Genomic DNA, 16,814 nt, shown 5'->3' with positions numbered 1-16,814 from the left:
CCAAACCTGTGCATTTTTGAAAACTAGAGACCTAGGGGAATCCAAGATGGGGTGACTTGTGGGGCTCTGACCAGGTTCTGTTACCCAGAATCCTTTGCAAACCTCAAAATTTGGCTAAAAGAACACATTTTCCTCACATTTCGGTGACAGAAAGTTCTGGAATCTGAGAGGAGCCACAAATTTCCTTCCACCCAGCGTTCCCCCAAATCTCCCGATAAAAATGATACCTCACTTGTGTGGGTAGGCCTAGCGCCGTGACAGGAAATGTCCCAAAACACAACGTGGACACATCACATTTTTTTAAAGAAAACAGAGGTGTTTTTTGCAAAGTGCCTACCTGTAGATTTTGGCCTCTAGCTCAGCCGGCACCTAGGGAAACCTACCAAACCTGTGCATTTTTGAAAACTAGAGACCTAGGGGAATCCAAGATGGGGTGACTTGTGGGGCTCTGACCAGGTTCTGTTACCCAGAATCCTTTGCAAGCCTCAACATTTGGCTAAAAAAACAAGTTTTCCTCACATTTCGGTGACAGAAAGTTCTGGAATCTGAGAGGAGCCACAAATTTCCTTCCACCCAGCGTTCCACCAAGTCTCACGATACAAATGATACCTCACTTGTGTGGGTCGGCCTAGCGCCTGTGACAGGAAATGCCCCAAAACGCAACGTGGACACATCACATTTTTTTAAAGAAAACAGAGGTGTTTTTTGTAAAGTGCCTACCTGTAGATTTTGGCCTCTAGCTCAGCCGGCACCTAGGGAAACCTACCAAACCTGTGCATTTTTAAAAACTAGAGACCTAGGGGAATTCAAGATGGGGTGACTTGTGGGGCTCTGACCAGGTTCTGTTACCCAGAATCCTTTGCAAACCTCAAAATTTGGCTAAAAAAAAAAATTTTTCCTCACATTTTGGTGACAGAAAGTTCTGGAATCAGAGAGGAGCCACAAATTTCCTTCCACCCAGCGTTCCCCCAAGTCTCCTGATAAAAATGATACCTCACTTGTGTGGGTAGGCCTAGGGCCCGCGACAGGAAATGCCTCAAAACGCAACGTGGAGACATCACATTTTTTGAAAGAAAACAGAGGTGTTATTTGCAAAGTGCCTACCTGTAGATTTTGGCCTGTAGCTCAGCCGGCACCTAGGGAAACCTACCAAACCTGTGCATTTTTGAAAACTAGAGACCTAGGGGAATCCAAGATGGGGTGACTTGTGGGGCTCTGACCAGGTTCTGTTACCCAGAATCCTTTGCAAACCTCAAACTTTGGCTAAATGAACACATTTTCCTCACATTTCGGTGACAGAAAGTTCTGGAATCTGAGAGGAGCCACAAATTTCCTTCCACCCAGCGTTCCCCCAAGTCTCCCGATAAAAATGATACCTCACTTGTGTGGATAGGCCTAGCGCCCGTGACAGGAAATGTCGCAAAACACAACGTGTACACATCACATTTTTTTAAAGAAAACAGAGGTGTTTTTTGCAAAGTGCCTACCTGTAGATTTTGGCCTCTAGCTCAGCCGGCACCTAGGGAAACCTAACAAACCTGTGCATTTTTGAAAACTAGAGACCTAGGGGAATCCAAGATGGGGTGACTTGTGGGGCTCTGACCAGGTTCTGTTACCTAGAATCCTTTGCAAACCTCAACATTTGGTTAAAAAAACAAGTTTTCCTCACATTTCGGTGACAGAAAGTTCTGGAATCTGAGAGGAGCCACAAATTTCCTTCCACCCAGCGTTCCCCCAAGTCTCCCGATAAAAATGATACCTCACTTGTGTGGGTCGGCCTAGCGCCTGTGACAGGAAATGCACCAAAACACAACGTGGACACATCACATTTTTTTAAAGAAAACAGAGGTGTTTTTTGTAAAGTGCCTACCTGTAGATTTTGGCCTCTAGCTCAGCCGGCACCTAGGGAAACCTACCAAACCTGTGCATTTTTGAAAACTAGAGACCTAGGGGAATTCAAGATGGGGTGACTTGTGGGGCTCTGACCAGGTTCTGTTACCCAGAATCCTTTGCAAACCTCAAAATTTGGCTAAGAAAACACATTTTCCTCACATTTTGGTGACAGAAAGTTCTGGAATCAGAGAGGAGCCACAAATTTAATTCCACCCAGCGTTCCCCCAAGTCTCCTGATAAAAATGATACCTCACTTGTGTGGGTAGGCCTAGAGCCCGCGACAGGAAATGCCCCAAAACGCAACGTGGACACATCACATTTTTTTAAAGAAAACAGAGGTGTTTTTTGCAAAGTGCCTACCTGTAGATTTTGGCCTCTAGCTCAGCCGGCACCTAGGGAAACCTACCAAACCTGTGCATTTTAAAAAACTAGAGACCTAGGGGAATTCAAGATGGGGTGACTTGTGGGGCTCTGACCAGGTTCTGTTACCCAGAATCCTTTGCAAACCTCAAAATTTGGCTAAAAAAACAAATTTTTCCTCACATTTTGGTGACAGAAAGTTCTGGAATCAGAGAGGAGCCACAAATTTCCTTCCACCCAGCGTTCCCCCAAGTCTCCTGATAAAAATGATACCTCACTTGTGTGGGTAGGCCTAGGGCCCGCGACAGGAAATGCCTCAAAACGCAACGTGGAGACATCACATTTTTTTAATGAAAACAGAGGTGTTTTTTGCAAAGTGCCTACCTGTAGATTTTGGCCTGTAGCTCAGCCGGCACCTAGGGAAACCTACCAAACCTGTGCATTTTTGAAAACTAGAGACCTAGGGGAATCCAAGATGGGGTGACTTGTGGGGCTCTGACCAGGTTCTGTTACCCAGAATCCTTTGCAAACCTCAAACTTTGGCTAAATGAACACATTTTCCTCACATTTCGGTGACAGAAAGTTCTGGAATCTGAGAGGAGCCACAAATTTCCTTCCACCCAGCGTTCCCCCAAGTCTCCCGATAAAAATGATACCTCACTTGTGTGGATAGGCCTAGCGCCCGTGACAGGAAATGTCGCAAAACACAACGTGTACACATCACATTTTTTTAAAGAAAACAGAGGTGTTTTTTGCAAAGTGCCTACCTGTAGATTTTGGCCTCTAGCTCAGCCGGCACCTAGGGAAACCTAACAAACCTGTGCATTTTTGAAAACTAGAGACCTAGGGGAATCCAAGATGGGGTGACTTGTGGGGCTCTGACCAGGTTCTGTTACCTAGAATCCTTTGCAAACCTCAACATTTGGCTAAAAAAACAAGTTTTCCTCACATTTCGGTGACAGAAAGTTCTGGAATCTGAGAGGAGCCACAAATTTCCTTCCACCCAGCGTTCCCCCAAGTCTCCCGATAAAAATGATACCTCACTTGTGTGGGTCGGCCTAGCGCCTGTGACAGGAAATGCACCAAAACACAACGTGGACACATCACATTTTTTTAAAGAAAACAGAGGTGTTTTTTGTAAAGTGCCTACCTGTAGATTTTGGCCTCTAGCTCAGCCGGCACCTAGGGAAACCTACCAAACCTGTGCATTTTTGAAAACTAGAGACCTAGGGGAATTCAAGATGGGGTGACTTGTGGGGCTCTGACCAGGTTCTGTTACCCAGAATCCTTTGCAAACCTCAAAATTTGGCTAAAAAAACAAATTTTTCCTCACATTTTGGTGACAGAAAGTTCTGGAATCAGAGAGGAGCCACAAATTTCCTTCCACCCAGCGTTCCCCCAAGTCTCCTGATAAAAATGATACCTCACTTGTGTGGGTAGGCCTAGGGCCCGCGACAGGAAATGCCTCAAAACGCAACGTGGAGACATCACATTTTTTGAAAGAAAACAGAGGTGTTTTTTGCAAAGTGCCTACCTGTAGATTTTGGCCTGTAGCTCAGCCGGCACCTAGGGAAACCTACCAAACCTGTGCATTTTTGAAAACTAGAGACCTAGGGGAATCCAAGATGGGGTGACTTGTGGGGCTCTGACCAGGTTCTGTTACCCAGAATCCTTTGCAAACCTCAAACTTTGGCTAAATGAACACATTTTCCTCACATTTCGGTGACAGAAAGTTCTGGAATCTGAGAGGAGCCACAAATTTCCTTCCACCCAGCGTTCCCCCAAGTCTCCCGATAAAAATGATACCTCACTTGTGTGGATAGGCCTAGCGCCCGTGACAGGAAATGTCGCAAAACACAACGTGTACACATCACATTTTTTTAAAGAAAACAGAGGTGTTTTTTGCAAAGTGCCTACCTGTAGATTTTGGCCTCTAGCTCAGCCGGCACCTAGGGAAACCTAACAAACCTGTGCATTTTTGAAAACTAGAGACCTAGGGGAATCCAAGATGGGGTGACTTGTGGGGCTCTGACCAGGTTCTGTTACCTAGAATCCTTTGCAAACCTCAACATTTGGCTAAAAAAACAAGTTTTCCTCACATTTCGGTGACAGAAAGTTCTGGAATCTGAGAGGAGCCACAAATTTCCTTCCACCCAGCGTTCCCCCAAGTCTCCCGATAAAAATGATACCTCACTTGTGTGGGTCGGCCTAGCGCCTGTGACAGGAAATGCACCAAAACACAACGTGGACACATCACATTTTTTTAAAGAAAACAGAGGTGTTTTTTGTAAAGTGCCTACCTGTAGATTTTGGCCTCTAGCTCAGCCGGCACCTAGGGAAACCTACCAAACCTGTGCATTTTTGAAAACTAGAGACCTAGGGGAATTCAAGATGGGGTGACTTGTGGGGCTCTGACCAGGTTCTGTTACCCAGAATCCTTTGCAAACCTCAAAATTTGGCTAAGAAAACACATTTTCCTCACATTTTGGTGACAGAAAGTTCTGGAATCAGAGAGGAGCCACAAATTTAATTCCACCCAGCGTTCCCCCAAGTCTCCTGATAAAAATGATACCTCACTTGTGTGGGTAGGCCTAGAGCCCGCGACAGGAAATGCCCCAAAACGCAACGTGGACACATCACATTTTTTTAAAGAAAACAGAGGTGTTTTTTGCAAAGTGCCTACCTGTAGATTTTGGCCTCTAGCTCAGCCGGCACCTAGGGAAACCTACCAAACCTGTGCATTTTTGAAAACTAGAGACATAGGGGAATGCAAGATGGGGTGACGTGTGGGGCTCTGACCAGGTTCTGTTACCCAGAATCCTTTGCAAACCTCAAACTTTGGCTAAAAAAACACATTTTCCTCACATTTTGGTGACAGAAAGTTCTGGAATCAGAGGGGAGCCACAAATTTCCTTCCACCCAGCGTTCCCCCAAGTCTCCCGATAAAAATGATACCTCACTTGTGTGGGTAGGCCTAGGGCCCGCGACAGGAAATGCCCCAAAACGCAACGTAGACACATCACATTTTTTGAAAGAAAACAGAGGTGTTTTTTGCAAAGTGCCTACCTGTAGATTTTGGCCTCTAGCTCAGCCGGCACCTAGGGAAACCTACCAAACCTGTGCATTTTTGAAAACTAGAGACATAGGGGAATCCAAGATGGGGTGACTTGTGGGGCTCGGACCAGGTTCTGTTACCCAGAATCCTTTGCAAACCTCAAAATTTGGCTAAAAAAACACATTTTCCTCACGTTTCGGTGACAGAAAGTTCTGGAATCAGAGAGGAGCCACAGATTTCCATCCACCCAGCGTTCCCCCAAGTCTCCCGATAAAAATGATACCTCACTTGTGTGGGTAGGCCTAGCGCCCGCGAAAGGAAATGCTCCAAAACGCAAAGTGGACACATCACATTTTTTGAAAGAAAACAGAGGTGTTTTTTGCAAAGTGCCTACCTGTAGATTTTGGCCGCTAGCTCAGCCGGCACCTAGGGAAACCTACCAAACCTGTGCATTTTTGAAAACTAGAGACCTAGGGGAATCCAAGATGGGGTGACTGGTGAGGCTCTGACCAGGTTCTCTTACCCAGAATCCTTTGCAAACCTCAAAATTTGTCTAAAAAAACACATTTTCCTCACATTTTGGTGACAGAAAGTTCTGGAATCAGAGAGGAGCCACAGATTTCCATCCACCGAGCGTTCCCCCAAGTCTCCCGATAAAAATGATACCTCACTTGTGTGGGTAGGCCTAGCGCCCACGACAGGAAATGCCCCAAAACGCAACGTGGACACATCACATTTTTTTAAAGAAAACAGAGGTGTTTTTTGCAAAGTGCCTACCTGTAGATTTTGGCCTGTAGCTCAGCCGGCAAATAGGGAAACCTACCAAACCTGTGCATTTTTGAAAACTAGAGACCTAGGGGAATCCAAGATGGGGTGACTTGTGGGGCTCTGACCAGGTTCTGTTACCCAGAATCCTTTGCAAACCTCAACATTTGGCTAAAAAAACAAGTTTTCCTCACATTTCGGTGACAGAAAGTTCTGGAATCTGAGAGGAGCCACAAATTTCCTTCCACCCAGCGTTCCACCAATTCTCCCGATACAAATGATACCTCACTTGTGTGGGTCGGCCTAGCGCCTGTGACAGGAAATGCCCCAAAACACAACGTGGACAAATCACATTTTTTGAAAGAAAACAGAGGTGTTTTTTGCAAAGTGCCTACCTGTAGATTTTGGCCTCTAGCTCAGCCGGCACATAGGGAAACCTACCAAACCTGTGCATTTTTGAAAACTAGAGACCATGGGGAATTCAAGATGGGGTGACTTGTGGGGCTCTGACCAGGTTCTGTTACCCAGAATCCTTTGCAAACCTCAAAATTTGGCTAAAAAAACACATTTTCCTCACGTTTTGGTGACAGAAAGTTCTGGAATCAGAGAGGAGCCACAAATTTCCTTCCACCCAGCGTTCCCCCAAGTCTCCTGATAAAAATGATACCTCACTTGTGTGGGTAGGCCTAGGGCCCGCGACAGGAAATGCCCCAAAACGCAACGTGGACACATCACATTTTTTTAAAGAAAACAGAGGTGTTTTTTGCAAAGTGCCTACCTGTAGATTTTGGCCTTTAGCTCAGCCGGCACCTAGGGAAACCTACCAAACCTGTGAATTTTTGAAAACTAGAGACATAGGGGAATCCAAGATGGGGTGACTTGTGGGGCTCGGACCAGGTTCTGTTACCCAGAATCCTTTGCAAACCTCAAAATTTGGCTAAAAAACCACATTTTCCTCACATTTTGGTGACAGAAAGTTCTGGAATCAGAGAGGAGCCACAAATTTCCTTCCACCCAGCGTTCCCCCAAGTCTCCTGATAAAAATGATACCTCACTTGTGTGGGTAGGCCTAGGGCCCGCGACAGGAAATGCCCCAAAACGCAACGTGGACACATCACATTTTTTGAAAGAAAACAGAGGTGTTTTTTGCAAAGTGACTACCTGTAGATTTTAGCCTCTACCTTAGCCGGCACCTAGGGAAACCTACCAAATCTGTGCATTTTTGAAAACTAGAGTCCTAGGGGAATCCAAGATGGGGTGACTTGTGAGGCTCTGACCAGGTTCTGTTACCCAGAATCCTTTGCAAACCTCAAAATTTGGCTAAAAAAACACATTTTCCTCACGTTTCGGTGACAGAAAGTTCTGGAATCAGAGAGGAGCCACAGATTTCCATCCACCCAGCGTTCCCCCAAGTCTCCCGATAAAAATGATACCTCACTTGTGTGGGTAGGCCTAGCGCCCGCAAAAGGAAATGCTCCAAATCGCAACGTGGACACATCACATTTTTTGAAAGAAAACAGAGGTGTTTTTTGCAAAGTGCCTACCTGTAGATTTTGGCCTCTAGCTCAGCCGGCACATAGGAAAACCTACCAAACCTGTGCATTTTTGAAAACTAGAGACCTAGGGGAATCCAAGATGGGGTGACTTGTGGGGCTCTGACCAGGTTCTGTTACCCAGAATCCTTTGCAAACCTCAACATTTGGCTAAAAAAACAAGTTTTCCTCACATTTCGGTGACAGAAAGTTCTGGAATCTGAGAGGAGCCACAAATTTCCTTCCACCCAGCGTTCCACCAATTCTCCCGATACAAATGATACCTCACTTGTGTGGGTCGGCCTAGCGCCTGTGACAGGAAATGCCCCAAAACACAACGTGGACAAATCACATTTTTTGAAAGAAAACAGAGGTGTTTTTTGCAAAGTGCCTACCTGTAGATTTTGGCCTCTAGCTCAGCCGGCACATAGGGAAACCTACCAAACCTGTGCATTTTTGAAAACTAGAGACCATGGGGAATTCAAGATGGGGTGACTTGTGGGGCTCTGACCAGGTTCTGTTACCCAGAATCCTTTGCAAACCTCAAAATTTGGCTAAAAAAACACATTTTCCTCACGTTTTGGTGACAGAAAGTTCTGGAATCAGAGAGCAGCCACAAATTTCCTTCCACCCAGCGTTCCCCCAAGTCTCCTGATAAAAATGATACCTCACTTGTGTGGGTAGGCCTAGGGCCCGCGACAGGAAATGCCCCAAAACGCAACGTGGACACATCACATTTTTTTAAAGAAAACAGAGGTGTTTTTTGCAAAGTGCCTACCTGTAGATTTTGGCCTTTAGCTCAGCCGGCACCTAGGGAAACCTACCAAACCTGTGAATTTTTGAAAACTAGAGACATAGGGGAATCCAAGATGGGGTGACTTGTGGGGCTCGGACCAGGTTCTGTTACCCAGAATCCTTTGCAAACCTCAAAATTTGGCTAAAAAAACAAGTTTTCCTCACATTTCGGTGACAGAAAGTTCTGGAATCTGAGAGGAGCCACAAATTTCCTTCCACCCAGCGTTCCACCAATTCTCCCGATACAAATGATACCTCACTTGTGTGGGTCGGCCTAGCGCCTGTGACAGGAAATGCCCCAAAACACAACGTGGACAAATCACATTTTTTGAAAGAAAACAGAGGTGTTTTTTGCAAAGTGCCTACCTGTAGATTTTGGCCTCTAGCTCAGCCGGCACATAGGGAAACCTACCAAACCTGTGCATTTTTGAAAACTAGAGACCATGGGGAATTCAAGATGGGGTGACTTGTGGGGCTCTGACCAGGTTCTGTTACCCAGAATCCTTTGCAAACCTCAAAATTTGGCTGAAAAAACACATTTTCCTCACGTTTTGGTGATAGAAAGTTCTGGAATCAGAGAGGAGCCACAAATTTCCTTCCACCCAGCGTTCCCCCAAGTCTCCTGATAAAAATGATACCTCACTTGTGTGGGTAGGCCTAGGGCCCGCGACAGGAAATGCCCCAAAACGCAACGTGGACACATCACATTTTTTTAAAGAAAACAGAGGTGTTTTTTGCAAAGTGCCTACCTGTAGATTTTGGCCTTTAGCTCAGCCGGCACCTAGGGAAACATACCAAACCTGTGAATTTTTGAAAACTAGAGACATAGGGGAATCCAAGATGGGGTGACTTGTGGGGCTCGGACCAGGTTCTGTTACCCAGAATCCTTTGCAAACCTCAAAATTTGGCTAAAAAAACACATTTTCCTCACATTTTGGTGACAGAAAGTTCTGGAATCAGAGAGGAGCCACAAATTTCCTTCCACCCAGCGTTCCCCCAAGTCTCCTGATAAAAATGATACCTCACTTGTGTGGGTAGGCCTAGGGCCCGCGACAGGAAATGCCCCAAAACGCAACGTGGACACATCACATTTTTTGAAAGAAAACAGAGGTGTTTTTTGCAAAGTGACTACCTGTAGATTTTAGCCTCTACCTTAGCCGGCACCTAGGGAAACCTACCAAATCTGTGCATTTTTGAAAACTAGAGTCCTAGGGGAATCCAAGATGGGGTGACTTGTGAGGCTCTGACCAGGTTCTGTTACCCAGAATCCTTTGCAAACCTCAAAATTTGGCTAAAAAAACACATTTTCCTCACGTTTCGGTGACAGAAAGTTCTGGAATCAGAGAGGAGCCACAGATTTCCATCCACCCAGCGTTCCCCCAAGTCTCCCGATAAAAATGATACCTCACTTGTGTGGGTAGGCCTAGCGCCCGCAAAAGGAAATGCTCCAAATCGCAACGTGGACACATCACATTTTTTGAAAGAAAACAGAGGTGTTTTTTGCAAAGTGCCTACCTGTAGATTTTGGCCTCTAGCTCAGCCGGCACATAGGAAAACCTACCAAACCTGTGCATTTTTGAAAACTAGAGACCTAGGGGAATCCAAGATGGGGTGACTTGTGGGGCTCTGACCAGGTTCTGTTACCCAGACTCCTTTGCAAACCTCAAAATTTGGCTAAAAGAACACATTTTCCTCACATTTCGGTGACAGAAAGTTCTGGAATCTGAGAGGAGCCACAAATTTCCTTCCACCCAGCGTTCCCCCAAGTCTCCCGATAAAAATGATACCTCACTTGTGTGGGTAGGCCTAGCGCCCGTGACAGGAAATGTCCCAAAACACAACGTGGACACATCACATTTTTTGAATGAAAACAGAGGTGTTTTTTGCAAAGTGCCTACCTGTAGATTTTGGCCTCTAGCTCAGCCGGCACCTAGGGAAACCTACCAAACCTGTGCATTTTTTAAAACTAGAGACCATGGGGAATCCAAGATGGGGTGACTTGTGGGGCTCTGACCAGGTTCTGTTACCCAGAATCCTTTGCAAACCTCAACATTTGGCTAAAAAAACAAGTTTTCCTCACATTTCGGTGACAGAAAGTTCTGGAATCTGAGAGGAGCCACAAATTTCCTTCCACCCAGTGTTCCACCAATTCTCCCGATACAAATGATACCTCACTTGTGTGGGTCGGCCTAGCGCCTGTGACAGGAAATGCCCCAAAACACAACGTGGACACATCACATTTTTTGAAAGAAAACAGAGGTGTTTTTTGCAAAGTGCCTACCTGTAGATTTTGGCCTCTAGCTCAGCCGGCACCTAGGGAAACCTACCAAACCTGTGCATTTTTGAAAACTAGAGACATAGGGGAATCCAAGATGGGGTGACTTGTGGGGCTCTGACCAGGTTCTGTTACCCAGAATCCTTTGCAAACCTCAAAATTTGGCTAAAAAAACACATTTTCCTCACATTTTGGTGACAGAAAGTTCTGGAATCAGAGAGGAGCCACAAATTTCCTTCCACCCAGCAGTCCCCCAAGTCTCCTGATAAAAATGATACCTCACTTGTGTGGGTAGGCCTAGGGCCCGCGACAGGAAATGCCCCAAAACGCAACGTGGACACATCACATTTTTTGAAAGAAAACAGTGGTGTTTTTTGCAAAGTGACTACCTGTAGATTTTAGCCTCTAGCACAGCCGGCACCTAGGGAAACCTACCAAACCTGTGCATTTTTGAAAACTAGAGACATAGGGGAATCCAAGATGGGGTGACTTGTGGGGCTCGGACCAGGTTCTGTTACCCAGAATCCTTTGCAAACCTCAAAATTTGGCTAAAAAAACACATTTTCCTCACATTTTGGTGACAGAAAGTTCTGGAATCAGAGAGGAGCCACAAATTTCCTTCCACCCAGCATTCCCCCAAGTCTCCTGATAAAAATGATACCTCACTTGTGTGGGTAGGCCTAGGGCCCGCGACAGGAAATGCCCCAAAACGCAACGTGGACACATCACATTTTTTTAAAGAAAACAGAGGTGTTTTTTGCAAAGTGACTACCTGTAGATTTTAGCCTCTACCTTAGCCGGCACCTAGGGAAACCTACCAAACCTGTGCATTTTTGAAAACAAGAGTCCTAGGGGAATCCAAGATGGGGTGACTTGTGAGGCTCTGACCAGGTTCTGTTACCCAGAATCCTTTGCAAACCTCAAAATTTGGCTAAAAAAACACATTTTCCTCACGTTTCGGTGACAGAAAGTTCTGGAATCAGAGAGGAGCCACAGATTTCCATCCACCCAGCGTTCCCCCAAGTCTCCCGATAAAAATGATACCTCACTTGTGTGGGTAGGCCTAGCGCCCGCGAAAGGAAATGCTCCAAAACGCAAAGTGGACACATCACATTTTTTGAAAGAAAACAGAGGTGTTTTTTGCAAAGTGCCTACCTGTAGATTTTGGCCGCTAGCTCAGCCGGCACCTAGGGAAACCTACCAAACCTGTGCATTTTTGAAAACTAGAGACCTAGGGGAATCCAAGATGGGGTGACTTGTGAGGCTCTGACCAGGTTCTCTTACCCAGAATCCTTTGCAAACCTCAAAATTTGTCTAAAAAAACACATTTTCCTCACATTTTGGTGACAGAAAGTTCTGGAATCAGAGAGGAGCCACAGATTTCCATCCACCGAGCGTTCCCCCAAGTCTCCCGATAAAAATGATACCTCACTTGTGTGGGTAGGCCTAGCGCCCGCGACAGGAAATGCCCCAAAACGCAACGTGGACACATCACATTTTTTTAAAGAAAACAGAGGTGTTTTTTGCAAAGTGCCTACCTGTAGATTTTGGCCTGTAGCTCAGCCGGCACCTAGGGAAACCTACCAAACCTGTGCATTTTTTAAAACTAGAGACCTTGGGGAATCCAAGATGGGGTGACTTGTGGGGCTCTGACCAGGTTCTGTTACCCAGAATCCTTTGCAAACCTCAACATTTGGCTAAAAAAACAAGTTTTCCTCACATTTCGGTGACAGAAAGTTCTGGAATCTGAGAGGAGCCACAAATTTCCTTCCACCCAGTGTTCCACCAATTCTCCCGATACAAATGATACCTCACTTGTGTGGGTCGGCCTAGCGCCTGTGACAGGAAATGCCCCAAAACACAACGTGGACACATCACATTTTTTGAAAGAAAACAGAGGTGTTTTTTGCAAAGTGCCTACCTGTAGATTTTGGCCTCTAGCTCAGCCGGCACCTAGGGAAACCTACCAAACCTGTGCATTTTTGAAAACTAGAGACATAGGGGAATCCAAGATGGGGTGACTTGTGGGGCTCTGACCAGGTTCTGTTACCCAGAATCCTTTGCAAACCTCAAAATGTGGCTAAAAAAACACATTTTCCTCACATTTTGGTGACAGAAAGTTCTGGAATCAGAGAGGAGCCACAAATTTCCTTCCACCCAGCAGTCCCCCAAGTCTCCTGATAAAAATGATACCTCACTTGTGTGGGTAGGCCTAGGGCCCGCGACAGGAAATGCCCCAAAACGCAACGTGGACACATCACATTTTTTGAAAGAAAACAGTGGTGTTTTTTGCAAAGTGACTACCTGTAGATTTTAGCCTCTAGCACAGCCGGCACCTAGGGAAACCTACCAAACCTGTGCATTTTTGAAAACTAGAGACATAGGGGAATCCAAGATGGGGTGACTTGTGGGGCTCGGACCAGGTTCTGTTACCCAGAATCCTTTGCAAACCTCAAAATTTGGCTAAAAAAACACATTTTCCTCACATTTTGGTGACAGAAAGTTCTGGAATCAGAGAGGAGCCACAAATTTCCTTCCACCCAGCATTCCCCCAAGTCTCCTGATAAAAATGATACCTCACTTGTGTGGGTAGGCCTAGGGCCCGCGACAGGAAATGCCCCAAAACGCAACGTGGACACATCACATTTTTTTAAAGAAAACAGAGGTGTTTTTTGCAAAGTGACTACCTGTAGATTTTAGCCTCTACCTTAGCCGGCACCTAGGGAAACCTACCAAACCTGTGCATTTTTGAAAACAAGAGTCCTAGGGGAATCCAAGATGGGGTGACTTGTGAGGCTCTGACCAGGTTCTGTTACCCAGAATCCTTTGCAAACCTCAAAATTTGGCTAAAAAAACACATTTTCCTCACGTTTCGGTGACAGAAAGTTCTGGAATCAGAGAGGAGCCACAGATTTCCATCCACCCAGCGTTCCCCCAAGTCTCCCGATAAAAATGATACCTCACTTGTGTGGGTAGGCCTAGCGCCCGCGAAAGGAAATGCTCCAAAACGCAAAGTGGACACATCACATTTTTTGAAAGAAAACAGAGGTGTTTTTTGCAAAGTGCCTACCTGTAGATTTTGGCCGCTAGCTCAGCCGGCACCTAGGGAAACCTACCAAACCTGTGCATTTTTGAAAACTAGAGACCTAGGGGAATCCAAGATGGGGTGACTTGTGAGGCTCTGACCAGGTTCTCTTACCCAGAATCCTTTGCAAACCTCAAAATTTGTCTAAAAAAACACATTTTCCTCACATTTTGGTGACAGAAAGTTCTGGAATCAGAGAGGAGCCACAGATTTCCATCCACCGAGCGTTCCCCCAAGTCTCCCGATAAAAATGATACCTCACTTGTGTGGGTAGGCCTAGCGCCCGCGACAGGAAATGCCCCAAAACGCAACGTGGACACATCACATTTTTTTAAAGAAAACAGAGGTGTTTTTTGCAAAGTGCCTACCTGTAGATTTTGGCCTGTAGCTCAGCCGGCACCTAGGGAAACCTACCAAACCTGTGCATTTTTTAAAACTAGAGACCTTGGGGAATCCAAGATGGGGTGACTTGTGGGGCTCTGACCAGGTTCTGTTACCCAGAATCCTTTGCAAACCTCAACATTTGGCTAAAAAAACAAGTTTTCCTCACATTTCGGTGACAGAAAGTTCTGGAATCTGAGAGGAGCCACAAATTTCCTTCCACCCAGTGTTCCACCAATTCTCCCGATACAAATGATACCTCACTTGTGTGGGTCGGCCTAGCGCCTGTGACAGGAAATGCCCCAAAACACAACGTGGACACATCACATTTTTTGAAAGAAAACAGAGGTGTTTTTTGCAAAGTGCCTACCTGTAGATTTTGGCCTCTAGCTCAGCCGGCACCTAGGGAAACCTACCAAACCTGTGCATTTTTGAAAACTAGAGACATAGGGGAATCCAAGATGGGGTGACTTGTGGGGCTCTGACCAGGTTCTGTTACCCAGAATCCTTTGCAAACCTCAAAATGTGGCTAAAAAAACACATTTTCCTCACATTTTGGTGACAGAAAGTTCTGGAATCAGAGAGGAGCCACAAATTTCCTTCCACCCAGCAGTCCCCCAAGTCTCCTGATAAAAATGATACCTCACTTGTGTGGGTAGGCCTAGGGCCCGCGACAGGAAATGCCCCAAAACGCAACGTGGACACATCACATTTTTTTAAAGAAAACAGTGGTGTTTTTTGCAAAGTGACTACCTGTAGATTTTAGCCTCTAGCACAGCCGGCACCTAGGGAAACCTACCAAACCTGTGCATTTTTGAAAACTAGAGACATAGGGGAATCCAAGATGGGGTGACTTGTGGGGCTCGGACCAGGTTCTGTTACCCAGAATCCTTTGCAAACCTCAAAATTTGGCTAAAAAAACACATTTTCCTCACATTTTGGTGACAGAAAGTTCTGGAATCAGAGAGGAGCCACAAATTTCCTTCCACCCAGCATTCCCCCAAGTCTCCTGATAAAAATGATACCTCACTTGTGTGGGTAGGCCTAGGGCCCGCGACAGGAAATGCCCCAAAACGCAACGTGGACACATCACATTTTTTTAAAGAAAACAGAGGTGTTTTTTGCAAAGTGACTACCTGTAGATTTTAGCCTCTACCTTAGCCGGCACCTAGGGAAACCTACCAAACCTGTGCATTTTTGAAAACAAGAGTCCTAGGGGAATCCAAGATGGGGTGACTTGTGAGGCTCTGACCAGGTTCTGTTACCCAGAATCCTTTGCAAACCTCAAAATTTGGCTAAAAAAACACATTTTCCTCACGTTTCGGTGACAGAAAGTTCTGGAATCAGAGAGGAGCCACAGATTTCCATCCACCCAGCGTTCCCCCAAGTCTCCCGATAAAAATGATACCTCACTTGTGTGGGTAGGCCTAGCGCCCGCGAAAGGAAATGCTCCAAAACGCAAAGTGGACACATCACATTTTTTGAAAGAAAACAGAGGTGTTTTTTGCAAAGTGCCTACCTGTAGATTTTGGCCGCTAGCTCAGCCGGCACCTAGGGAAACCTACCAAACCTGTGCATTTTTGAAAACTAGAGACCTAGGGGAATCCAAGATGGGGTGACTTGTGAGGCTCTGACCAGGTTCTCTTACCCAGAATCCTTTGCAAACCTCAAAATTTGTCTAAAAAAACACATTTTCCTCACATTTTGGTGACAGAAAGTTCTGGAATCAGAGAGGAGCCACAGATTTCCATCCACCGAGCGTTCCCCCAAGTCTCCCGATAAAAATGATACCTCACTTGTGTGGGTAGGCCTAGCGCCCGCGACAGAAAATGCCCCAAAATGCAACGTGGACACATCACATTTTTTTAAAGAAAACAGAGGTGTTTTTTGCAAAGTGCCTACCTGTAGATTTTGGCCTGTAGCTCAGCCGGCAAATAGGGAAACCTACCAAACCTGTGCATTTTTGAAAACTAGAGACCTAGGGGAATCCAAGATGGGGTGACTTGTGGGGCTCTGACCAGGGTCTGTTACCCAGAATCCTTTGCAAACCTCAACATTTGGCTAAAAAAACAAGTTTTCCTCACATTTCGGTGACAGAAAGTTCTGGAATCTGAGAGGAGCCACAAATTTCCTTCCACCCAGCGTTCCACCAATTCTCCCGATACAAATGATACCTCACTTGTGTGGGTCGGCCTAGCGCCTGTGACAGGAAATGCCCCAAAACACGACGTGGACAAATCACATTTTTTTAAAGAAAACAGAGGTGTTTTTTGCAAAGTGCCTACCTGTAGATTTTGGCCTCTAGCTCAGCCGGCACATAGGGAAACCTACCAAACCTGTGCATTTTTGAAAACTAGAGACCATGGGGAATTCAAGATGGGGTGACTTGTGGGGCTCTGACCAGGTTCTGTTACCCAGAATCCTTTGCAAACCTCAAAATTTGGCTAAAAAAAACACATTTTCCTCACGTTTTGGTGACAGAAAGTTCTGGAATCAGAGAGGAGCCACAAATTTCCTTCCACCCAGCGTTCCCCCAAGTCTCCTGATAAAAATGATACCTCACTTGTGTGGGTAGGCCTAGGGCCCGCGACAGGAAATGCCCCAAAACGCAACGTGGACACATCACATTTTTTTAAAGAAAACAGAGGTGTTTTTTGCAAAGTGCCTACCTGT

The sequence above is a fragment of the Pleurodeles waltl genome, chromosome 3_1 (assembly GCF_031143425.1).
Source record: "Pleurodeles waltl isolate 20211129_DDA chromosome 3_1, aPleWal1.hap1.20221129, whole genome shotgun sequence".
NCBI lineage: Eukaryota > Metazoa > Chordata > Amphibia > Caudata > Salamandridae > Pleurodeles > Pleurodeles waltl.
The sequence above is the reverse complement of the archived record's forward strand: the minus strand, read 5'-3'. Positions refer to the sequence as shown.